At 39.2% G+C, this 26574-nt stretch overlaps 1 long non-coding RNA gene across 1 annotated transcript in view; it reads left to right on the forward strand.

The window, feature by feature from the left end:
* Positions 1–16239: 16239 nt before the first annotated feature.
* The window catches only part of LOC141811031 (uncharacterized), a 138841-nt gene continuing 128506 nt past the window's right edge, over positions 16240–26574 (forward strand). Inside the window, exon 1 of the long non-coding RNA XR_012600141.1 lies at positions 16240–16480. This is a non-coding gene — a long non-coding RNA (uncharacterized LOC141811031). The remainder of the gene's footprint in view (positions 16481–26574) is intronic.

A 26574-nucleotide genomic window follows, 5' to 3' on the forward strand; every position in this document is an offset into this window, starting at 1 on the left:
ACTAATACATATTTTTGCTAGTATTAAACATTTCATTTCACTGTCTAGTTCAGGAGTGGGCAATTAATTTTTACCAGGGGCCACATTAAAAACCTGAATTGTGTCAGAGGGCCACTAACTGTCTTCCATTTTAAAATGCTCTAAATTGAATATTTGAATAGCTTGGTACTGATAACAAAGCTCTACACTAACTTTTTCACTGGTAGCACTGGTGCAACCAACTCTCATTTGGTCGCACCAGCACAAAATAAAAATAAAAAAATGCTACCACCATGTATTTATTTGATTTGATTTAATGTAATTTAATTTAAATTAATTTAATTTATTTAATTTATTTTATTTATTTATATATCTAGTTATCCTTTTCCGTTGCTAGGCGCTGCCCAAGTATCTGCCTGTTGCAGCAGCTCTCTCGTCTTTGTCCGTTTCTTGTAATTTTTTTCGTCTCTTTTTCATAATCTTTGTATTTGGGGTGGATCATTACTTTGTGTGGTTCATTGTTGGTCATGGACACCAAACTTTTTGTGGCTTCGGCGATATTTTTTACTACTTTTCTCCTGTGTTTGTCTGGAGATCCTACATGTAACCATGGGTGCATTGTTTACATGTGTAATTAGCTGTTAGCAGCCTGTAGCATGTCAATGCTAACTAGTGTAGGGCTTGATGATTTCCCTCGAGCTGAGGAGGAGGAGGAGAGGACGACGTGCTGGTTCTCGGATGTGAGCTGGGAGGTGACGACGTGGACCTGTCAGATCAACATATTTGAAACAACAGATAACTTACTGGCAATAAAACTGCAATATTATGAGCATCACAGATCAAAAAGTGAAGCCCAAACTTATCAAATGTCACAGTCCAGTTTTTGGACAGATATTGTACTTACAAACTGTAAAGGGGGCATGCACTGAAATAAGAACAGCTTGACATGTTACAGACCTGCCACGTACAACTCTGCAAGCAGTTCTTCAGAAGAATCACATCCTGCTTCCTTTTTATTGGTGAATGTACTGCAAATCTTAGCCTTGGCAGACAAAGTCTTTTCTGGTCAGTATTGTATAAATAGCTCCATCTAAATCACACCTTTTGACAGGCAACAAGACAACGGATACAGAATAAGCCAATTCTAAATCGTCCACCAATGTAACCTTGGTAACGTGGCTGTGTGAAAGCAGCTCATTGTGGCTGGACTGTGAAACCCAGCTTAGACTTACAAAGAGAAGTAACCTCCTTATGGCATTGTAAGTGGGCAAAGAAGGAAAGTGGACAGTCAAATTTTTTGAAGAAAATGAAAGACAGTTTCCTCACTTCAGCGCACAGTGTGATTTCTTAAAATGCACTGAACAAGTCATGATTTGTAGAAGGTCACAGAAGCTAAATGTTTTACTTCCTGGGATTCATTTAAACCAACGATTCATTCATCTTTTAAACCATCATCAGAAAATCTCAGTAAATCACATTCCTGTATATGTGAATAAATGAAAAATGGCCTGAAGCTAGCACGGTGTTAATTCAGATATGACAGCTGAAGTCGCAACTCCACGAGGAGAAGTAGGCAGGTTAATTAGGATTAATGCGATATTTGCTGGGGCTGAGCTTGATGTTAAGTATGGGTTAAACTGATCCTGCGTGGTCAGAGTTTACATGCAGCATCCAGCACCAGTGTATAGAGTTATGTTAACAAGCTAGCATAAATAAAAACGATGAGAGAAGCTCACTTTCTGACTGTGGCAAACCTGAAAACCACTTTATTTAAACAGCCCCCCCCCTCAAGCTGTTTAAGTAGAAACCATGTTTGGGAGAAATTTATGTGCTGTGTTTTAATTTTATAGTTTGACCCATTTTCCAGATGATAACATAGATGAGGTGGGCTTTATGAGCTATGGACAAGGGATAAAAGTGTAGTTATTCATCTTGACACCATTTAAACAGGGAGTAGAGCAGGAATGGTCCACTGATCTAACATGATTAGATTTTAGAACAACAGCTTTGCTCTTCAAGGTTTTCAATCCTCCGCTCTCTTGTTGTTTTGTTTGAAACCTCTTTTTGTCTCGACTTTAGAGCTTCAAAGTATCTTCTTCCTTGTCTTCCCTTATAGATTCAGACTTATCTCATTCTCATCTGCCTTGTCTCTGTGAAATCCCCTCCTGCTTTGTGCGCTGAGCTAATAGCTACAAGTTTATTCTTTAAATTGTAGCTGACCATGGTCGCTGTTTAATTCTCTCCATTGAGGCACGAATTGTCCGGCCTGCAGAAACTTATCTTGATACAGCTGAAACACCTTCAGCCACTTTAAGCCAGAAAGAGGAATTCGACCTGCAAACTCATTGATTTTTTTCCCCCTACTTTTTTTTTTTTTTTTTTTTTTTTTACATTCTCACTCTCTGTTGTCCTGCACATTAAAGCCTGGTTAAAAAAAAACAAACAAAAAAAAAACCCAGGAGTGTGAACAAGCAATGTTCCCAACTGGTAATAAAAAGGACCTTAGATTTAACAAAGGCTGCTTGTGTGACGGTTTCTGATTAAAACAACAGAGTCGAGGCATTGCCCAAAGTTTCTCACCGAGAAGTTTACTTTCAAACTTGCCCTCTGCAACTGCTGTAGAGGATTTAATAGCCACGTATACATGGACCCAAATATTCTGACATTTTATCAGTTTCACAGGGGTGGAATATTCCTTTCCCCAAACTGATTGAGGTATCATGTATCCACTCAGACGGAAAGTTGTCAGGGTACGTTCTTTCAGCACATGCTCAGATATGACGTAAGACGCAACTAGAGACGTTCCTCAATTCTAAAAATGGTGGCGAGCAGTTAGCACCGGAGGAAAGTTTGTTTTTGATCCAAACTTTGAAGAACTGAACATATTTTCAAGACTGGACGGACACTGGCAATACGGAGTATTGCAACACCATGATAAAAAAAACTGTTGTCCTCCATCTTTGATAAATCAGGTGATGTTAACGTTTTTCTGCGCATGCCCCATTGAGTATTCTGTTTAATTATAGCGGCGCATGTAGACCAGAGATTTGAATATTCCTTTCCATGTATACTATTGTTTTTGGAAAAGTCATTCAGAAAGATTCCATTCAGAAAGAGGAAAAACTCCTCATATAAACGTGGCTAGTGTTGTATATAATCATGCTTTTTCTGGATCACTCTGACAGGCCCAGGAGTTCAAGATCAAAGCAGCATAAATAAGGTTCCCCTCCGTTTCAAACTCAGTCACTATGGTAAAACCCTGAGTACTGTACTAAACTGCACCAAACTGTAAGCTGAATGATGCCAAAACTGTTTTCTTAGTCAAAATGAACTGGATTAATACTCAATTCTGGGAGGAAATGTTTTAAAACTGCATCAAAATGCTCCTGTCCGTTATTCCAGTTGGCAACAAACAGTTCGAAAGGAGCATTTATGTGCCGCACAAAGTCAGACCTCAACTGGAGGACGCTCCTGAGCAATGAAAACAGGTTGACTTTGCTTTCATTGCACACACGAGACAGAAGCCAGTCAGGGAGGACAGTGGCTCTGAGATTTGATTTTTTGATTTTGATTTATTTAGGATCCACCATTAGTTACAGTAAGTATGCAGTAGCTATTCTTCCTTGGGTCCACATATTACACTTTCACCAAAAAATATCATCTTTCTAAGCATGCCTATATACACTACACTCACAACATTCACACAGTCCACTCATACAGTAGCTCTATTATCCACCACTTGATTGCATTGAAAAATAACCAATACACGTTAACAAGTTTATAAAAGAAAACATAAAAGAATAATTTATAATATATATGAACAATTTAAAGCTATACGAGCAGCTTTTTGTGCTACTTGCAGCTTATATAATTTACTTTGTGTTGTATTCGACCAGATGACTGCACAATAATCTAAATATGAAGAACTAGTGACTAAATCTAGTGACTAAATAAGTTGTTTGATCATGTAGCTTGGCATAAACTTCTTACAATGTGTTACCACTGCCATACCTCTGCCCATCTTTATCACTATCTGATTTATATAACTATTCCATAACATTTTATCATCAATAAATAACCCTAATAACTTTACCTCTGTCTTTTGCTCTATGTGTTTATTTCCTATGCTCAAATTCAAGATTGGTGCTGATGTCAGCCTATATTGAGAGCCTTGAACCATGGATTTTGTCTTTTCAATATTAAGAGCTAGTCTATTTTCTGTAATCCACTCCTTTATAAGCCTTAGTTCTTTATTCAACACTTTATTCAACTCTTCTGCAGTGCTTGCTGAATCATATACTGTGACATCATCAGCATACATAACTATGTTGGCAGACTTTAATCCCAATGGCAAATCATTTATAAAAATAGAAAATAAGAGTGACCCAAGGCAACTTCCTTGCGGAACCCCATATTGCACCTCTTTTATTCCAGAATAACTGCCATTAAAGTAAACTGAATATTTCCTATTTGTTCGATAACTTTTAATCCATTTATTTGCAGAGTCTTCAAATGCATAACAACTCAACTTTTCCAATAGGAGGGAATGATCCAGTATCCAGTCAAAGGCTGCCCTAAAATCTAACAATATAGTACCAATTATTTTTTGAGTCTCCATTTCTCTCAACCAGTCATTGGTCATCTGAGTTAGTGCTGTAGATGTCCAGTGCCCCTTTTGATATGCATGTTGAAAAACAGTGTTTAAGTTATTATTACAAAAGTACCCTATAAATGTTACTTAGGGCAGAAAAGGACACGGAGAGAAAGGCCTTGAGATTGACTAATTCAGGCATAACTTTTGTTCTAGAGAACAATGAAACACACACCAGCAATTGTCATATTCATGTAAATACAAAACGGTCTCAAAAGAGAAATCTTAATCTTAGAGTTTGATGTCAGTCTTAGAACTCAAAAATGCTCCAGCAGGTGTTAGGGGTCATGATTAAAACACTGTTTCATTAGCTGATCTTACATTGTCTTTGTTTTACTCAGATTTTCCTCTTTTTTTGCGGCACTTTAGAGACTTGAGAATTTGGGATCAATCCCTTGCAAACTCAGACAGTGTTTGCCAGGTTTATACCTGTACATGCCTCACATGCACAAACAACATAATCTGTAAGCCTTGTGATTGGACCACTGGGTTGCATCATCATTTCCTGCTTATATTTCATTTCCGGTGTTACCTCATCCACTGATCCAGTTATAATACTTTCTATCTCCTCCTACACCTCTGCCCTTTGCTTTCTTACAACTACAGCAGGATGATCAGCTGAGACTCAACATTTCTCATTTTCAACCTAATATGCTAAGATTCAAATGTAGTTTCCTGCGCAGAACTTGTAATTGGCAACATGATGAGCAGAGAAATCAAACTGTCATTTATCGTTTCAGCTGAAGAATGCAGAATGACTCAGACACTCCAACGCACAAGTATGTAGTGCTAACGATGACACTACCGCAGAGCTAGGATCCAGTGGGTTATGTATTTCAGATGATGTTACCAGTCACTTGGGGAAACTGTGTGAGCTGGAGGTGGTCACAAGTCTCAAAAAGCAAAAGACAAGTTGAAGGCTGAAGTGTTATTTATAACAACTTGACGAGTGCTGTAATTTGACAGAAGATCTTCAGCAAAGGGACTCTATAAGGAGATTTTGTGAGTGTCTGATCTGAGCAGCAGAATGACATCCCCCCCCCATGGAGTGCAGACACTGGTGGTGATGATCTGATGACCTCCTAGGACTAGATAATGAGTGAAGACCCTGCAGAAACCAGGCAGAGTGTGTTAAGGAATTTCAGGAATCTTGACACTTGATGAAGAAGACTCAGGAGACTCAGATGACTTAAGTTGAAATAGTTTATATAGCTCGGCCGAGGAGAAAATGACAGACAGTACACATGGTGCCCAGTGTAATGCAAAGTCAGTTCTACCAGACCAGTCCGTGTACTCAGTATTTAGTATTCTTGAGATTGGGATTGTTGTGTCTATCTATCATCCAATGGCTTCAGCTCAGCTTGGGAACTCAATGTGAGAAACACCGTTCAAGGAGACACTAACGTGTGAATGGGATCCAACCCAGACTAAGAAAAACACTGTCTCTGTGTGCAGATAACTTCAAGGCAAATACAGGTATTACTGGGACACATATAGAGATAATTTAGAGAATTAACTAAGGGAAGGCATAAAGCAATATGAAAATTCCACCACGGAGTGGGCGCTGAAATAGACAGAAGGAAATACCCAAGGCAGGCAGAGAATCATAAAAAAGAGAGCAGAGAATAAGTGTACAACTGTACTACTGGCTGGGAGACTACAATAGCTACCCCTGATTAACCAGTAACAACCCTAGAGCATGAAAGAGGAGGTGAGGAAATGAGAGCAAGAGCACAGTATGAGGAGGGTTAAACTACTGCCGTGAATATTTGTGTAGTCTTCCTTACTAAGTGTCATGGCACTAACTCTGCTTTATAAGTTACGTTTATTAACACCACCAAGTAGCTATTCAGTGTAAAATGGTTATAGTGGTTGGGTTTGTGCGGTAACACTTTAATTTAGAGGTAGGCAAATTTCATTGCACTTAGGTAATAATTAGACTCTTTTTTTCCTTATTTCTTTGAAATTACCCCCCAAATTTCATGAGAATAAGCTCATAACTTCTGGGCAGATTCTGTTTTGCAGTGCGCTTGTACTCGCAGTGTCTATCACAATCATGTAAGGCCAATTTACAACCTCACTCTTGGTGAATATCACATCTGAAGCCTACAATTGTATCATGTAAAACATTATAGGCCTAATTATAAAGGTTTATCATTTTGAATGTGATCTCAGTTATGCATATCAACAAACTCAGTACTAAAGAACTTGGTGAAATTAAATAACAAATAGCTTACTATCAACAGCTTATTGGGAAAACTGAATTATTCACTTAACATTACAAAGGTAATTATCAGAGGAAACAATGAACCTAACTTCTGTTTTCAAGAACTAAGCAGCTATTTATCACCTGCTTCTCTTGGGGTACTCCTAAAACATTTTGTAATGGGTTGTGATTTAATTTCAAATAAATTATTTGCCAATCCTCACCTTCTTACCTTGCAGTTTGGAGTAAATTTCAAAGAAACTGGGAAAAAAAAACAACAACAAAAAAAAACAGTAACCTGCCAATTGTGACCAGTGGGACAATAAATTTGGACATTATTTTAAAGAAGTTATGTGCTAATTTCAAAGAAATAGGAAAAAAAAACTTTGTCTAATTATTGCCAAAGTGTGATGAAATTTCTGGACTGTTTGTCTTTATTGGTTGGTTCTGATCATCTGACTTGTGGGTCGGCGGTAGTGCAGCATGTAGGACAGTTTCCATGAGGCTGGACAGAGAGACGTTTTCTTTCTTTGTGTGCGAGTCTTAGCTTGAGGGTCTGTGCTCTCTGTGATTTGTGCATGAGTTGCTTTGGTTCCATATTTGTTTGAAAAGCATCTGTTTTTTTAATACTTTGATTGGCTTGTGCTGAAATACACTTTGTGGCACAACGTGGACACATCTATAATGATGCAACTGGGGTCATGGGAGTTTCAGGTCTTAAATCAGGTTGACTCACCCAGGTGACCCAGCTGAGGTGATCAGGCCCAGACTTGTCTGCAGGTAGCGCACTACACCATGCATCCTCCCTCTCTCAACCAGAGCTATTACCTAGCCTTTTCAGCAGCTTCCATTATATCTTTCATGGCTCTTCACCTGTGTAGTCTGCAGATCCCTGGGAGTCCCAGGACATAATGTAGACACTGATGGCAGCCCCTACAAACCTACTTCAGTGAGCTCCACCAACCAACACACAGTTATACATGAAGTGATATACATTAAAACAACAGAGGAACCACAGTTAAAGTGGTTCTTCTTAAATACAACAAAAATAGAAAGAACTATCCATCCTCTTCTCTGGTGTGGTATGACCACAGCATCTCATCCACATCACACCTTAGGCTCTGCTTCTGTTGCCCTTTTATGCTGAAGCACTGATTGCTAAGTGTAAAAATGTGTGACAGCTATTTGCCCATGTCATGAGTCAGTGTGCATAGAAGTGTGCTTACGAAAAAAATAAATTTTCAATGTGAAAATTGCACCAAATGCACAGAACAGTGTTTAGTGTTAACAAGAGTCACATGTTTAATACATCACCAGGAACAAAATTGAAAGACCCAGGAATCAGGCTGTACGTGAAAAACAGGATTGGACATGAAAGATCAGCTATGGACACTAAAAGACAATAAATAATTACGCCAAACTTCTGTAAATGGAATCAAAAATTATATTACTCTGACGATATGTGAAAAAGAGGAGACTAAATATTGAGTAAATGGGGACGGGACTAGATAAGCTCTGCTTCTCCCGTCTTCCCTTTCGGACATGTATAATGTGATCATCTATTGACAATGTGTGATGTTGTATATGTGTGCTGACATGACCGAAATAAAAATCAATTCAATTCAATTCAGTGTTTTGAAAGAAAAAAAAAACGTGTAAGAACTGCACTTTGAGTGTAAAAGTGTAGAGGAAATGTGCTTGTAGTTTGGCAGAATTGGTTCAGGGGTTGGTGCATGAGTTACATATTTTGGTCATTGTGTCTCAAGTACCAGTGTTTGTGAGTAAAGAATTGAAAAAACTGTAATTGGCTAATCAAAAAAGCAAAAAAAAAAAAAAAAGAAAGAAAGTCTAAGATTCTTAATTTAACTGATCAGTGGAAAATTATACAACCTTTGGGCACACATTGACATGTTTCTAAAATTAATCTTTCTCCTCTGATACTATGTTTATTTGTTCTTGAACCTCAGTGGTTTTCATCCAAGAAATGTGGGAAACCGATAAAACGTTTTCTGTTTGCTTGGGCTTATGTAAATGCTCATTTTTGTCTGTATTTTTACAGTAGTGGATAAGATATGCATTTATAAATACTTGATTTTGGGAAGACATATGATGACCCCCCTGTTGGTGTCTTGTGGCTTCTCAGGGGGTCCCACCCCCCTCTTTGGGAACCTCTGCTTTAGATTTTGCTCTGAAATGTACAAAAACAAGAAGCGGAACAAAATCTGTTTAACCTGTCTGAGTTCTTGTATGCATTCCTGACACTCTCCCTTACTTAAAACAGTAATATTGCCTCAATATCCCTCGCGAGCTGCCCAGAAAACTCCCTAATAAAGGAACACCTGCCACCAAACAGATCAATCCTTCGCCTAAGTTGCTTGCAGCTCAAATACTTGGAGTTACCCACTCCGAGCCAGAATCTTGGAAGTTGTTGTCTTTCATGTTCCTTGCAAATCTGGCTTCCTCCTCTCCCTTCTCAGTCCCACTCTCCCATTCTTCTCAGTGACAACAGCAATGTAAATAATTACCCATAGCACTGAGAGTGGAAAACAAAAACAGAAAAAGAGAGAAAATCTCCTCCTACACAAACATCTCATAAACCACCACCCTGTCAAAAATGAGCCGCATTCTCGGCTGCAGCTTTCGATCGGTGTGTCAGTGTATCGCTGAAAGTAGTAATTAGGTTGTCAGCGAGAGAGCATGCAAGAGAAACATAATAAGCACTGCACACACACACACACAAACACACACACAGAGCCTGTGCGGAGGGGACAGTTGGGGGACAGAAGAGCCATTATGAGAAAGTTGATGGCATTGTCAACTGTGTGCACTATATGTCTTTACTCCTCCCTGCAGAAACCACAGCCTGTGCATTGACTTCACTTTTTTATCTCTTAATTGGAGAACACACACATCTCTGACAGGTCATTTCAATCTAAAAATGTCACCATGTGTCGCAGCACTTCTTTCAAACACTTTCTCTGCTGCACGTTTATGTACCATTGCTGTGAAAGTAGCCCTGCATGATCTATGTTCTTTCTAACTTCTGACAGGTTTTTGTTCTGGAATTCATCTAGAAATACTGAATTGCATCATATAATTTTTTGCATACTGCATAAAAATGTGTGCATGATGAAAGAAAGCAAGGAACATCTCACTGTTTGGGTCCCTGACAGACACAGATGCATTAGGTGTGGATTGCTGCCAAAGCCACAAGGCAAACAGCTGTCGTGGAGTTTACACACCATCATAAAAAATATGGTAATGTGCATTCAGGAGGTCAAGTACAACCCTCCGACTTTTTTATTTGCTGCTAACAAAAGGGATGCCCTTGTCTCAGCTCCTCGTATTTTGATGGAGGAGCTGCAGTTCTGACAACAGTTCAGCATGTGGTGGAACTTTCCATTGCTCCAGGTCAAGCAGGGGGTTGGTGACATTTTGTGGATTCTCAGCAAATGAGTCAGAGACAGGATGAGGCTAAATAGGGAAAGGTTGGTGGTGGTGCTAAATGGGAAATCTGTTTGGTTGTGTACCCCACAGGCCTTCTGCGGCCATTAAATGTATTCAAAAGTCGATGTTTTGGGTTTTATGTTTTGCTTTTATAATTGGCACATTATGCTGTCAGCAAAGGTGGGCACAGCTGATCAAGAATACAACCTGTATCACCCAACAAAGATGGGCAGGTGGACAGACTTGCAATCTAACATTTTGGGACAGACCCCAACATAGTTTTGGGCTGTTGACATGCATTTTTTTGCTTTTACTTGAAAAAACTGCATCTGCACCAAAGTGTTAATGGGCTTCCTGTACTTTTGGAGCCAGCCACAAGTAGACATTTGAGAAGTAAGCCTTTTTCACCTCTGCACTTACTCAATGGTTGTTAAAATACTTAAGAAAATAGGGCTTAAGCCTGGTCTATAATTTTGCTTTGATACATGTTGTTGTTTATCGTACAGTAACTATTGCAAGAAAAGGGACGTCACATGAAATGACATGTGAAGGCCACTAAAATACCAATAAAACTAATGAAATATCTTTAAGTCATCATATGTCATGATACTCCGTGTACCATAGAAAAGAGCAAATATTAAGAGATTTAGGTTAATTTGCTTATAAAAAAGGAACACTGAAACTGATAAACTGGCCCCCTCAAGTCCAGATCTGGCAACCCCATCTGGCAAAGTTAGTTGAGTCATTAAAAAAGGGGACAAATCTCTTGAACACTTAAAGGAAAGCATTTGGCTTAAGCTGCAAAATGCATGGGCTATAAGTAGAGTTCTCAGAAAATAAATACTGTACTAACCAGAGGTCTCAAACTTAAGTTACCTGAGGGCTCCTGAGCATCCAATAGTGTCACAAGGGGGCCACTTCAGCTGTTTCACAAAAAATAGAAAAAAAAAAAGAAAATGAACAAAAGTTCAACTGGTCTACAAACTCTGCTTCCCATCCTGATTTATTTCACAGTCATATTTGGATTTTCTTTCTAAATGCTTGCTGCCAGACACTTGAGAGCGCTCTTCTCAGACAGTTTGGTCACATTTGCTCTGTGGAGGTGGCAGTTGAACCCCTCAGCATGGCTTGAAGATGGACATCACTAAGTCTGGACCTGTTCTTTGATTTGCCTCCTTTCTTTCTCTCTGGAAAACATTTTGTTTTGCTAACAGCTCTTTTTTTTTTTTTAGCTGTGCAGCTCATTGTGCCCTCTCATTCCTCTGGTACTTTGCTTGAGGTTATACTCTTTAAGAAAAGAAACTTTCCCCCTTAACCCTTCGACATCTGAGCCTCAAAATGCCTGTCTGGACCTTTTTGCTTATTACCTCCACCAAGAAAGTTGTGTTTTTGAGAGAGTTTTTCTGTGAACAACATAACTCAAACACTAATGAACAGATTTTGATGAAATTTTCAGGAAATGTTCAAAATGGGATAAGGAAGAAGTGATTAAATCTTGGAGGTGATCCAGATCACCGTCTGGATCGAGGACTTTTTAGTACAACCAAGATCCTGGCAGTATTCTGGATACTAAAATTCAGAAAATAAACATGTACTGGGTCATCATAATTTCCAACACTGTCAGGAAACAAATTATCGTACAAACCTGCAACTAACACCAAATTGTAGCAGACAGTCTGCTGAAAGGGAGTATAACATTAAAGTAGGACTAAATGTTGTAGGTTTGGTGACAATCACAATATTTGAAAATAAAGGATATGATAATAAAATGCTGAACTTTCATCATCTGGAGTTTTTTAAAATGAAGAAAAACACAAAGATAGAATAGCATTTTAGAGCTTCGGTGAAGTAAAAAACACAGCAATCAAACATCGGGAATCAAACCTAAAACAGTTAGAAGGTTTTTACTATCAATGATGAGTTTCACACATATTGTACCAATTAGACCTGCTACACTGTTCTAAAAAAGTCACCACACATTACAAGCCTCAATCAACATGTAAAACTACACGTATGGAGTAAAAACTACAAATAGAGAGCTTCATTCAGCCTGAAGTTCATGCCATCTAACGTTACCTTTTTTACCTTTTTTCACATGAAATTGCTCCTTCAGATGCTCCTGTAGTCTCAGAATCTTGCAGAAACATCAGTGGAGGTTTTATAACCTGGGAGGATCTTCTTTCTTGGAATTTTAAGGAAAACTCAGCTCCGTTCTCTTTATGCGCTCCTGCCATGCATCTGCTCCGCACTCACATGTATTTGCGAGCATCCTTAAATGCCTGAGTGAAATTAATGTAAAAACCACATATCCACTGAAAAAGCACAGTCTCAACTTTCACAAACCATTGGAATTTTTCCAACTGTGTAAACCGTTTAGAAATAACGGCCGTTCAAAGTGCGACATGTCGACTCCGATACAATCGGTGTTGAATTGTTAAATTCCCCTTAAACTCCACAGGAATAATAATTCCAACTCAATCAACAACTTTCCCTCAAACACTGAGACGTCAATCTTTCCTTTGGCCTTGAAAGACACACTGTGTGTCAACATTGTAATGGCATCAGTATGTCCGTCTTCCAGTTAAGAACACGTGCTGAGTATGCTGCGTTCAGGGTCAACTTGAAAATTGGATATTTCTTTCTGAGTCTCAACAGCAGACCAGGCCATGAATGCAGCTTTCACTTGAATTGATAGAATGTGGCAGGTTGTATGAAGTGGTTTTGTCAGACATGAGTTTAAAATCCAAGGTATATACTGATAATTTTGGCCTCCACTGCGTAGCAAACACAATCCACCTCAGTGGACCAATCACAGTGCTTGTGTTCTGTGTCGTTTCAACATATTGTTACATTTAGAATAAGGACACGCATCAGGGTATGCACTTCTGTGTAGAAAAAGGGCCGCACAGACCTTCAGTGTGGAGTATGCTGTCAACCCAGTGTGGAAGCATAAACCATCCTTTAGGCTTTGTGAACTTTTTGGGTATAGTTGTCCATAATAAACAATGGAAACTGTTTATGTCTGGGGTTGTTTGTGGATTTATAGTTGGACATACTCGGGTTTTTTTTGTTTTTTGTTTTTGGACCATGTAAGTTTTTCTTTTGAGTCTCTATTTCTTACTGCCTCTGACAGGAGACACAAAATAAAGCAAACTTTCATCAAGGACTCAAGTATGGATTCAGTCAAAATGGCCAAATGTAAATATGTTTGTGTTAAGCTTGGCAACATGTTCCTAAAGCTACCACAGCTTCTTTTTTGAGAAACTAATGTCAGATTTATTAGTGAATCACTGAAAGAGATGAAGAAAAGTGAAGAGGGAACAGTTTGAAAAAAATTATAGAAAAGGAAAAAAAAAAAAAAAAAAACCCTCACGAGCCAACGAGCACAGTCAGAGAATATGCTGCTCTGTTGGCTGGCACCGGCAGGCCCTGACAAGTAGGAATGAACCGAGACAGTAAAGGGATTTGAAGCCCCATCTTCCCACCATCAGTCTCCATCACCCATGGCTCTTGTTAGGCCCGACCATCAGCTTCACGCAGAGTGGCTAACTAGCTTCCCACAGATCCACTTGCAACTTGACGGTGTCCTTAACAGCATCAGCATGCTGTGGTGGAGAGCAACAAAAGTCTAACATACAAAAGAACAAAAAAAAAAAAGCAAGAAAATAATCTAAAAGAAAAACTGCAGATCAAGAAAACTGTAGGGAAAAAAATACAAATCCAAACAAAAACAGTTTAGTAATAAAAAATAATGAGATACTGCGAAACAAGCCTTGGGGTAGCTCGTGTGCTGCGGACCTGGAAGAAGAATCGATCTCTGAAGTCCCATTTCCACTAAGCGATTCATTTCAGTTTGTCTCGGTGGGGTACGGATTTTATGGTGTTTCCACTGACTTATCCTGGGACAGATCCCCAAATAACTGAGACAAGCCATCCCACTATTTGGGATCCTTCCATAGGAGTGTCAGACTAAACTGATCTGATACTGGAAGGTGGAGCTACAACACTGCTGACCGTTGATTGGTCGAAAGAGTTGCCACTTACCTTTCGACAGCGGCAGCTGTTTTTTTTTTTCCTGTGTTGCGCTTCTGTGGCACCACGCTATTATACAGTTATTAAATAACTGATGTGGCTATCGGCATCCGACTAACACATTGCCTACCACAAGGAGGCATGGTTGGCTGTGAAAACACAAACTAAGATTTGACTCTGAGCCTTAAATGAACACACACATCAATAAGTTATATTAGTTTAACATGTTTCATTTGAATAACCTGAAATCTTTCTGATGTCAATGACGGGGGTGTGTCCAGTAGAAGGCAGGGGTAAATATGGCTTTGATTGTGACAGGTTGTTAACAACTTTTAATTTAAAATTCTTTTTTTGTTACTTTAAATTATGACCAATGACAAGCATACTTAATTTTGTACCTGAGGATTCACTCTTTTTGTTTTTGTTTTTTTCTTCAAGTAAAAAAAAAAAAGGATCAAAATTCACAGGGAACAAAATTTTGTTTGGATATTTTCTTGTTAGCTCTAAAAAGTTTAAAATAAAGCAAACTTAAGTTGGTTGGTGTCAGACAATTTGTAAAAGCCACAACACAAATGCAAATGTAACAAACGTTTAAAAAGTTTAAAAAAGGTCAAACTTAGCAGTTTTCTAAGGGATGGTAAGTCCAAAAGACATAGGAAACATGTAAAAGTAAGTAAAACATGCCTATCACCATAAATGTGGCTCATATTAAGTCTTAAAAGACATTTTCTAAGAAGTGAACCAGCATAGCAGGACAGAAAATCCAGAGTTCAGCCTTGAGTTACCTTGATAAGAGAAAATCCAGCTTTGTAGTACAGGCCTCTGGTCATCTACTAAGGTGAGGGTCAAAACTGGACAGTAAGAGCTTGTGAACTAAATCATCCAGACTTAAGTGATGAATATTTGATTGTAAATTGTGTCAAAAAGAAAAATAGATAAACAAAATTTGTCTTCACTGGCTCCTGCAATGACCACATTCTGCCCTCTGTCTTATCTTTGAAGGGTTGTTTTGTTTTGTTGTTTATTCTGGTATTCACAGAAGGAAAAGAAAAAAAAGCAACAGAGTATGCTTCTGATTACCAAATAATGACAAAGGCCAACTTTCCTTCAATTATTGATATGGATCAAAGATAAGTCCAAAGGCCTGTCAGGCTTAGATCAGAATATTACACTATTTACTCTGTTGATGTGCAATAAAAAGCCAACCTGTGTTTGATCATTAATTCATTCAATCTCTTCTCTTGATCAAATCCAAAAAGATCAAAAGAAAAAAAGGAAAAAAAAAAACACACTCGGGCTCACTACAAGTCACTGTAAGTCTGTCCCAAGTCTGGGCACAAATTACACTTTCCTACACAGCCCAACATGTCCTGCAGTCCATCATTCCTGCACCTTTGGCCTCCTCTTTTCTTCCGTCCTCCATCCTTCTCCTCCTCTGTCTCTCTATGCTGCTGCCTCTCAACATGCTGACCCCTCTCCCTGGAGATCCAGCTGAGATAATGTGCTGCTGTTTGCTGGGTGATGACCTCGACACGGATAGAAACACGTGCATGTTCACACACACAGACACAAAGAGAGACTCACATCCAGCCTGCAGGAAGAGGTCACACAGACTGTAACTGGAATTCTACGGTGCATGACAGAAACAGTTTTATTGGGCTGAAGATATTGTTGGATCTATAGAAACAGAACAAAACAATAACATTTATATTCTTGATGTTTTTGCAAATTATTAAAAAAAAACTGCAAGGGGGGGTAAACTTCAGTCATCCCCTTAATTATTCCTTAAGGATGTAGAAGCACAAATGGATGTCTTTGTTTGAATGTGTTTTTTAAGTCAGCAAAGTAGGCAAACACACTTATATACACCTTCCATTCAAATTTACTGTCACTCATCTGGCTCCTTCTTTCTGCACACAGGACAGACCATACCCAGCAACCTCAAGTTGAAGCTCTTTAGCCAGCTTTTCTCCTCTGATCAGGATCACACTTGACAGAGGTGGGAGGGAAGAGAAAAGAAATGAGGAGGTGGAAGTGGAGGAGTGGGGAGCGGGCATCAAGGGAGCTCTCTAGGAACACACACTGGTTGACTCTGCAGCACCTTTCACAGTCGGAGCTGTCAATCCAATTATGCCCACAGTCTGGCCCAAGAAGACACACAAACAGTACGTATACTCTCTAACCACTGCTTCACTCCACCCACATGAGTTGTGTATGTCTATAGGAACGTCTACACACATGCACACACACAAGTACGGAGACAGCTCCAGCTGAGTTCCTGACCATCAACACATCCCCTGCTCGGCACGGGTACCACAGCAACAACATGTGCAGCAGGGGGTTTGGAAGTCTCTCCAGCTAATCAAGGCATGTAAGCACCGGGACCTCCACACATAGCCAGACACTTCAAAGCCCTGCTGTTGTGCTGCTCGCCTGTCTGTTGTAAATTCCCCTTTCAGTTCATGAACTAACCCTTTGAACATGCATCCTGCCCTTTCTTCTTTTCCCTCTTCTCTCGCGCTCGTTCCCTCTCTCTTCATTCTGTCTTCGCAGCCCACATCTTTCATTACAGCTTGTTTACTGTGCATTTAACCCTTTGTGTTCCTGTGTGCGTGCGTTACACCCTATTGCATTGCCTGACTGTTGAAATCATGTCCTGGAGAAAAGCATCACAATATCTCTATTCTGCCATCCTACACGAAACATGTTGAGTTCTGTTTTCAGAGCAGCAAGCAAAGCAGAAGAAAGGCAAGTAATCTCATCCATGTAATCCAAGCATCAATCTCAACAGGTTTAGAACATTGAAGCTGAATGCTGCATTGAAAATCATTCTTCAGCACACACACAGCTGACAAAAGCATGAACCAGGATTCATCCTCTCCCTTACACCCATGCATCTCAACTTCTCAACTTCCAAAGGAGGCAGTCTTTCTGCAGAGAAATCCTCAAAGCTTCCTTTTTTCCTATGAACGTCGGTAAAATGAGCTGCAGTAGAATCAGCAGGGCAAAGTTGGATTCAATAACTCGGTGTAATTTGTTCTCTACCAGTTATGTAGCTCATCAATAGCCTCTCCACCCACAGGGTGCTCGCTCCTCTGTGAGTGACGGATCCCTTTTTTTTGGCTTCTAGTGCAGCTGGCAGTTTCTACAGTAATCATTGTTTCCTGTCTAACTTGTAGTTAAGGAGTTGTGAAACAATCCAAGATGACTAAAACAGTGTCCCTATTTGTAGTTAGTCAATTAGATTAACAGAACTGGAGGATAAAATAACTAAAAACAACACAGTTCTTTAATCTCTACATACTGTTAGGGTCAAGTTTGACCCACTCTGATGTTTGACAGCAGTAAAAAATACCATAAACATCATTATTATGCCTGAAATTCAGTCATTTTCCCTCAATAGTAGGGTCTGCAGTTTTTGTAACTTGTTAGTAAACACAAACTTGGCTCCTACCCCTTAGCCTGGCAACAACCTGCAGCGCTGTGTTTCCACATGGGAGAGACTTGAGACCTGTGCACCTGACTTGATGTGTTAGCACAAGCTAACCACAGGCTGGTCTCCAAGTGCCCCACAGCCAGTGAAAGTTGAGCCAAGCTTCACCTTTCTTTATGAAGAAGTTACATTTCACTTTGGTTGTGTTTTTCTTTTTCCATGCTAAGTCTACTATCGTAGCTGCTCAAGAAAGTTTCTTCCGCTCACTAATTAACACACATAGTCACTTGTGAACCGTGTGCGCTGTGATTGGCTGATATAACCTCGCTTACCTTCTCCTCCCAAAAACATCCCAATACAACCAAAACATTAACATACAGGCCGAGGAGAGGGTTCAAGGTAGACACAGACACTGATACACATGTATAGAAGCCCAGAAGTGAGGATTGGGCAGAATTATTCCTGCAAAAATTGACATTTTGTTTTGGAGAAAATCCTTCAGACTCTAAATTTAAGTGATAAAAAAGAAGCATAAAATAGAAATATTTTAGCATTGTATGCTTTTGTTCAGGTTCTACAGTTTTTTGTACACTGAGACTGTTTCAGGTGACTATTTAGATTGATTTTAGGTCAACCACTGTGGTCCAATGAAAAAAAATTGAATTGTTGTTTTATTAGATGTTTGAAACTGTGAAACTGGTTGTGTTTTTGTGTATTTTTAATAGGGAAAGGTGACACAGTTAGCTACTGTCATGGGAACTGTCTGTGCTCCCGCTTCATTTGCTCAGGTCCCCGCTGAGACAAACACCAGCTGGTCTTTGAAGTTGCACAGGGGCATTTTGAAAACAGTCAAATAGTAAAATAACACAGGAGTGATCACATATGGTGCAGACTTTTCTGTCTAAGAGTGCAGCGCTGGCAGTGAGAGCATGTTTTCTGCTACAATCTGAGAGAAGAAGCCTGGGCTTTTTGTGTCGTGGTGCTCAACTTTGACAGGTAAGAATAATAAGAATAATGCCACTGGCCCAGTACAGTGCTTTATTATATATATATATACTTTATACCCGGTACACCTTGCTAGTGCTGGGTTGGACCCCCTTTTTTGCCTTCAGAACGGCCTTAATTATTCGTGAGTTTGGTCCATATTGACATGATAGCATCATGTAGTTGCTGCAGATTTGGCGGCTGAACATCCATGATGAGAATCTCCCATTCCACCACATCCCAAAGGTGCTCTATTGGATTGAGATCTGGGGACTGTGGAGGACATTTGAGTACAGGGAACTCATTGTCATGTTGAAGAAACCAGTCTGAGATGATTCCAGCTTTATGACATGGAGTGTTATCCTGCTGGAAGTATCCATCAGAAGATGGGTACACTGTGCTCATAAAGGGATGGACATGGTCAGCAACAATACTCAGGTAGGCTGTGGACTTTAAACCATGCTCAGTTGGTACTATGGGCCCAAAGTGAGCCAAGAAAATATCCCCCACACCATAACACCAGCAACAGCCTGAACCGTTGATACAAGGCAGGATGGATCCATGCTTTCATGTTGTTGATGCCAAATTCTGACCCTACCATCTGAATGTGGAGCAGAAATCCAGACTCATCAGACCAGGCAACGTTTTTCCAATCTTCTATTGTCCAGTTTTGGTGTTGCTGTGTGAATTGTAGCCTCAGTTTCCTGTTCTTAGCTGACAGGAGGGTCACCCGGTGTGGTCTTCTGCTGCTGTAGCCCATCTGCCTCAAGGTTGGACGTGTGTGTGTTCAGAGATGCAAAAGCAACATCAGAGACAGCTCTTAAGAATAAATATCTGTGATGTTGCGGTTTGGCTTACTCGCCCCATGTTCAAAGGCTAAAGGGCTCATACAGGCGGCCTGCGTTGGATTCCAGCCTGGCAAACCTCTCTTACTCTTACCTGATGTGTCTTTCTCTTATTAAAGGTATTGAGCATATAACTGTTGACAAGGGTTTTGACCAATCAGATTCATGTATCCAACGCAGCTGTGCGATTAGTGAGAAAGCTGGGTAAAAAAACATAATGGTTAGGTCACGCTTCACCTACACAAAGCACAAAATGTATCATATGACATAAAATAACCACAATCAGACCCTCATCTCTTCAAACTGTATTCAGCTCTTTGGTTTTTCTAGATGACTGTGAGGGAGAACACACTTAACAATCAGTCAGGTGCTGACGATTTACAGAGACTGCAGTATCCCAGATATATACTGCTCACCATAGAACAGGGATATTATTTTTCCCAGCTAAAGTTATCCAGATGCAAGTGCTCATATAGAACTGATTACTGGCTTTTCCTCAAGCTGCACATGTCTGACAGCAACGAAGCAAGAAAACAGAACAGAAAAATCTGCTGCTGAGCTTAGGGGAAATGAAAAGTAAAGAGACACTTCTGAATCTGCACTCAGCTCCCATCCCTCAAGAGGAGGACTGTGTGTGAGGAAATATTAGCTGAATAACTCGATCAACACAACAACAGCAACAGAAACATCAGTCACTGAATAATTCATGAAATAAAGGTTTGCTTTGTCGAGACATTTACTCTCCTTAGACTTGATATTTTACATAAATACATTTTTAAAACAGACCAACGTACTCAATTCTGCTTCTATAAAAGTTAAATGTAAAACCCTCTGTGTGGTACTTGAAAAAATGTAGATGAATTTTAACAATGAAGTGATGGACAGAAAATAATAATAATAATCCCACCTACACGTGCCTTTTCCTGGCTGCTGCTTCTGACAGATCAAAGAATAATAAACAGACTTGTTTTTAAAGAGCTCTTTTCTCACCTGACTACTAAATCTTTTTATCCACATGTAACTTTACTAAAGGTAGAGGCTCTTTCTGTAAAGTGCTCATCAACAGAGATGGATTCGACGTTAAAGAAAACCCATGTGCAAAAAAAATAGTGTTTTTTTTTTTTAGATTAATTATTAATTATTTATGTATTTATCTTTTTATTTATTTTAAATTATACATCAGATAAACTTTCAAACTGACTATACAATTAATATGTAATGTTAACTAGCTAAGACTCTTTTTCACTTGGTACTGGGTCATGTTCGTGAGAGCATCGGCCTTTCTGTTATTCACTTTGTTTTTATGATTATTATTTAAGCTTGTTTGGTTGATTTTCATCTAACCATGTACACAACATTATCTTGGTATCATCTATTTCTTTGTAACATAACTTTAACAATAGTGAGCTGAAATTAAGTAAACCAGCAGAGTCAAACGACGTAAAACACTTTACGAACAAGATTCACAAATTTTCGTTTTTATTTAGTTTTAATTTTTGCAACAGGGCTTAGTTTTAGTTTAGTTTTAGTTTAGTTTAGTTTTAGTTTTTTTCATACCTTATTAACCAGGTGCAGGATTCAAAAAGGTCAGAGTAAATATTTTGTAATACTATTTATTTTCCAGTTCAACATAGTGCTCACTGCTCAGTCAATGCTGATACTGAACTGTTGGCTGCTGCCTTAAACACATGAAAATAATATAACCTTAATATAAAAATATAAACATAAATTATATAAAATAATGTTAACATGAATTAAATAAAAATAATAAAAACATAAATTATATAAAACATTATAATATGAGCTTAAATAATTAGAAACTTGGACTCTGTAACAATAAAGTCAGACTCACATGAAATTAAACTATTACAGATGCTCTGATTCATTGCTCCTCTACGCTTTGTCGCAGCACAGCGCACAGCCAGTCAGTGCAGTAAACAAGCACGTCCCAGTGCGTCGCTGTGATGGTGCTGTACAGCGATGACAACTGCCGAAAACTTTCGTAAAATTGGTTGGGAAAATGTGTCGGATTAATTTAAATCCTAAAGTCTATTAATATTGTCTGAAACTAAAACTAAGGACATTTTGTCTTTAATTTTAGTTAGTTTCAGTTAGTTTTATGAACACAAGATACAGTTTTAGTTTACTTATTGTTTTTGTTTTCTTTTCTAGTTTTTATTAGTTTGAGTTAACTGCAATGTATTTAAAATTTTAATTTTCCTTTTTAGTTTCGTTTTAGTTAACTATTATAACCTTGACTCCAACTTACGACTTGTGATGTCACATCACTCATTTTTCATCATCTAATCATCTGCTAATGTTAATGAATCATTGGCCGCTGCTCTGGCGTTAGGATTTTAATCAATACAGAATATGTTTCAATATAATAAGAAATACCGCTTAATATAAAGTGTAAGCTTCTGTTACCTTATGTGCCATTTCCTGTCCTCTGTTTCATTCAATGAGCAAGTTTGATAATCAATAATGCTTAAAATATCGGCCATGCTGGTTTGTTTGCATACCAGAATTCCTTGCGCAGTTGTGATTTGCCTGAAACACTTTCAAGTTGGAACTCTGAGAGTTCAACTGGGAAATTTCCGAGTTACGGGCTGCCTGGAATGCAGCACGATATCTATGTTTACATTTCCAATGGGAGTGGCTCAGGAAGGCTCAGTGTGCAGGCTAGTTAACACAGCTGCTGCCTCTCTGCAGGACTCAGGTACTGTACATTACTTCTGAGAGGCTTTTTTCGCAATCAAAATCAAAATTAAAATATAAATTCAGGGCTTTTCAGGAAAAATCTGTGGCTTGAGCCCAAGTAGCTATCCCCCTAATGCCTGAAACACACCAGAAACTTCTGCAGTGCGACTCCGTTGCATTTGTCAACTTACACCAGCTGCATGTCAACAGTGTGACTGACAGACAGCTGGGGTCACAGACCGAAGTGTTCCTGTTCTTCCCTCTCCATTGATAAGTCTCTCTTCATTCATGTTGGGCTGTAAAACCTCAAACCTGTTGACTCCTGGTCTGGCTCCACTCATTATGTCCATTTTGTTGTCGTAGTCAAGCTAGGTAGTTTCTGGTCACAACTTCCTGTCCCACGTCTGTCAAAAATGGGATGGCTGTGTATCACCTGCAACACGATGGAGCAGCCACCCAGACTTACTGAACCAGGACAGATCCAGTGTAAGTTGACAGATCGATTTGGATGAAATCTATTTGATTCGTTCGCCGGAACAGTATGGGGAAGCCGTCACCCTGTCCCTGCATCAGCACCAAGTACTGCCATCCGTACCCATCTGTGCACTGCAGGCTGTACCATTGCAAAGCAATTTGTGGACCTGGACCTGCGCAGCTTTACCACTGAGCCGCAGCCACCTGTATAACATTACCGTCATGTATTCAAATATTTAAAACTCACAAAAATTGTTAATGTGAAAGAATAAATGTCTATGTATGGAGGAAAATGACGTTGCCCTTTTGGTCGAGCATTTCATTCACCTAAAAATTGGAGCCTGTATCTCATATTTAAAAGGCCTATTATAATAGGAGTGTGCACTGATTTGGTAGAATTGTGGTACGTAGTAGGAGGTGTCCATCATCATAGGACAAAAAAATCAGAGGTTAGGCCTAAAGTTACCTTGGTAAGAGAAAGTCCAGCTTCGTAGTATGGGTCTCAGGTTTTGTGACTCTTGACAATGGTAACTAGTCTGGCCTTATGTGGGCACAGTTATTTTGTTGTGTTGCTGAACGTTAGCACTGCCTCATTCAGCACAACGAGGTGGACGAATGAGGACTGAATTGTAAAAATGTCTGCAGCTAGATTGATTAAAACACCAAGGAACAGTCACATTCATGGCACGTCTCCTCTTCACTTGTTAAGTCCTTGACATTGACTTTTTGCTGGAAGTCACTGTTATCACATCCACCCAAAGTTTGAATAAGGAATGAGAAATCCAAGTGGGTCACAGGAGGTGACGATGCATCCAGGAAGGTATTAGACAGAGTTGAATTTGTCCTTAAGAGTAGGTGGAAAGGGGGGAGGATTTGGGGAAAGTGAGAAAAGGGAATGATGCAAAGCTTTTTAAAGACAGAGGTGGTGCAAAAGTAAAAGCAGAAAGTTCGAGGGAATAAGATGCTGAGTGGTAGAAGAGAAAGTGAATATAGCGGTAGTTTATGGTACAAAAGATAAATACGACAGTCTTCCAAAAGAGGGCAAGGCTAATGGATTTCTCTTGTTCTTCCCTCATCCTCATCCTTTCTCAAACACATCCCCATCCACGGACTGCAGCTCGTATTGAAAGCTGCGGACACTCGTCACGAATCGCTGCCTGAAAGTAATGGTGTTTCTTCCTGATATGAAATGACCGCTAATATGAGCTGCTTTTGTTGTCATGGATTTCTTTCTGATATCAATTGGCTCTGATGTAGACTGTGTTTGTGTGTGTGTGTGTAAATCACATGGAGGTGGTTGGCTTGCCTTGACATTTTGAACACCTTGTATTAGGGATCATGTTGTGATATTTCTTACCAGATTGAAACTGCACTTGCATGCCGCGCCTGACGTGACATATGATAATGGGTTTTATGTGCACCATACCCGAGCGTGACATAAATCTCTGTCACATAATGATGAATGCGGGACCTCTCGTAGCCAGATTGATTTTTTTATTCAGTGATTTCTCAGCTGAAAAAATAGCTGTCAATGCCTCTTGTTGTGGAGCCGCTCTGCTAGGAGCTACATGCTCCTGTCAGCAATTAAATATCTCCAGGAATAAACACAGAGCAACACATGTCCACTGAGCACACAGCAGTTCATTTTTAACCATTAACATTTAAATGGCTGCCACAATTGATCGGCCAACTTTGAATGGCAATTTTAACACACAAGTGATTCCTCTTATCCTCCCCATCAGCCATGATGTAGTCACAACATAGCATCATGGCTGCATTGGCAATTATGCTTTCACTGTGCTCAGTATTTACTGTCACACACCCTCAAACAGCTCCATTTCTAATAAGCTGAAAAATAGTGTGACATAGAGACTCAGAGTAAAAGCTGCCTGTAAAATAGACCTGCTGCTGCTAAGGTCATGATGTGACAGAAGTGGTCAGACTTTTTTTAAACACAAACATTAAATCTGTTTTTCTTTGAGTTTTTGCCAGCATTTTTTTTATTATTATAATTTAAATGTAGAGTATATGAAGCACTAAATAATATTCTAAGTTTAAAGGGAAAATGGATTGTGTTTAATGCTCTATAGACAACTTGACCTTTAAATCACTGAGCTTACAAACATGTTTGCACTGTGTGTGGATCAGAGCATTGAGCTTCCCATTATTGTGGTGCACAGAAAAAAATAAAGAAATAAAACTATATATATATATATATATATATATATATATATATATATATATATATATATATATATATATATATATATATATATATATATATATATACACATAAGTATTGGTACAGTGAGGCAAATTCCTTAATTTTCTGTAGACTGGAAACATTTGGGTTTGACACCAATGACCGTTTGACACAAGAGATCATCACCTCAGCTTTTATTTTCAGGTCTTTACATCTGGATCTGATACACTACTTTAAAGTTAGCATTACTTTTAAAGGAACTTTACATTTTTAGGTGAGCTAAAGCGTTGGAACAGATAGACTTAAGATAAATTAAAGCCAATAAGACTTAATATTTTGTGGCAAATAATTTGCTTGTAATAACTGCATCTAGACTGTGACCCACTGACATGACCAAACTTTTGCATTCTTCTTTTGTGATGCTTTTCCAGGCTTTCTTGCAGCCTCCTTCAGCTGTTTTTTTTTTTTTTTTGTTTTCGGGGGTGCACTCTTCCGTCATCTCTTTAGCAGGTGAAATTAATGCTCTACGGGGTTTATGTCTGGAGATTGTCTTGGTCAGTTTAAAACCTTCCACTTCTTGCACCTTAAGAACTCCTTTGTTGTGTTTTGGGTCATTATCTTGTTGCATGATTAATGATCTACAAATCAGTTTTCTTGCATCTTTCTTTCAATTGGCCGACAAAATGTTTCTGTAGACTTCTGAGTTCATTTTGCTGCTGCCATCAGGTGTTACATCATCTATGAAGATTAATGAGCCTGTCCCAGAAGAAGCCATGCAAGCCCAAGCCATGACACTGCCTCCACCATGTGCCTCTCAAACACACAAGAGATGAGCTTGTATGTTTGGGATCATGGGCAGATCCTCTCTTTCTCCAAACCTTAGCCTTTCCTTCACTTTGGTAAAAGTTGATCTTTGTCTAATCAGTCCATGAAACTTTGTCCCAGAATTTTTGAGGCTTGTCTTGGTAGTTTTTGGCAAGATCCAGCCTGGCCTTCCTATTCTTTTTGCTGATGAGTAGCTTGCATCTTCTGGTGTAGCCTCTGTACTTTTGTTCATGAAGTCTTCTGCGAATAGTAGATACTGATACCTTCACCCCTGCCCTCTGGAGGTTGTTGGTGATATCACTAACAGGCGTTGTGGGGTCTTTCTTTGCAGCTCTCACAATGTTTCTGTCATCAACTGCTGTTGTATTCCTTGCTCTACCTGTTAACGTCTGTTCCTTAACACACCAGTGGTTTCTTTCTTCTTCAGGACATTTAAAATGGTTGTACTGGCTATGGCCAATGTTTTTCCAATGGCTCCGATTGATTTTCCATCTCTCAGCTTCACAAATTGATTCTTTTTCACCCACAGACAGCTCTCTGGTTTTCATGTTTGTTTCACCTCTTACTGTAATTGTAGTCTACACAGGCAAAATCCAAATTTGAAACTAAACCCTTCAGATTTTAGTGCTATTTATTGTTTGAATAATTAGTGTAATAGGAAACATCTGGGCAACAAAACACACCTGTCAGTCACATGTTCCAATACTTTTGCTCACCTAAAAATGTATGTTGCTTTGCAAATAATGCTATCCTCTAAGTTATGTATCAGATCCAGATGTGAATACCTAGAAACTG

The sequence above is a fragment of the Halichoeres trimaculatus genome, unplaced genomic scaffold (genome assembly GCF_033239565.1).
Source record: "Halichoeres trimaculatus isolate MK-OKI-2021-1 unplaced genomic scaffold, fHalTri1.1 fHalTri1_scaffold_22, whole genome shotgun sequence".
NCBI classification, from domain to species: Eukaryota; Metazoa; Chordata; class Actinopteri; order Labriformes; family Labridae; genus Halichoeres; species Halichoeres trimaculatus.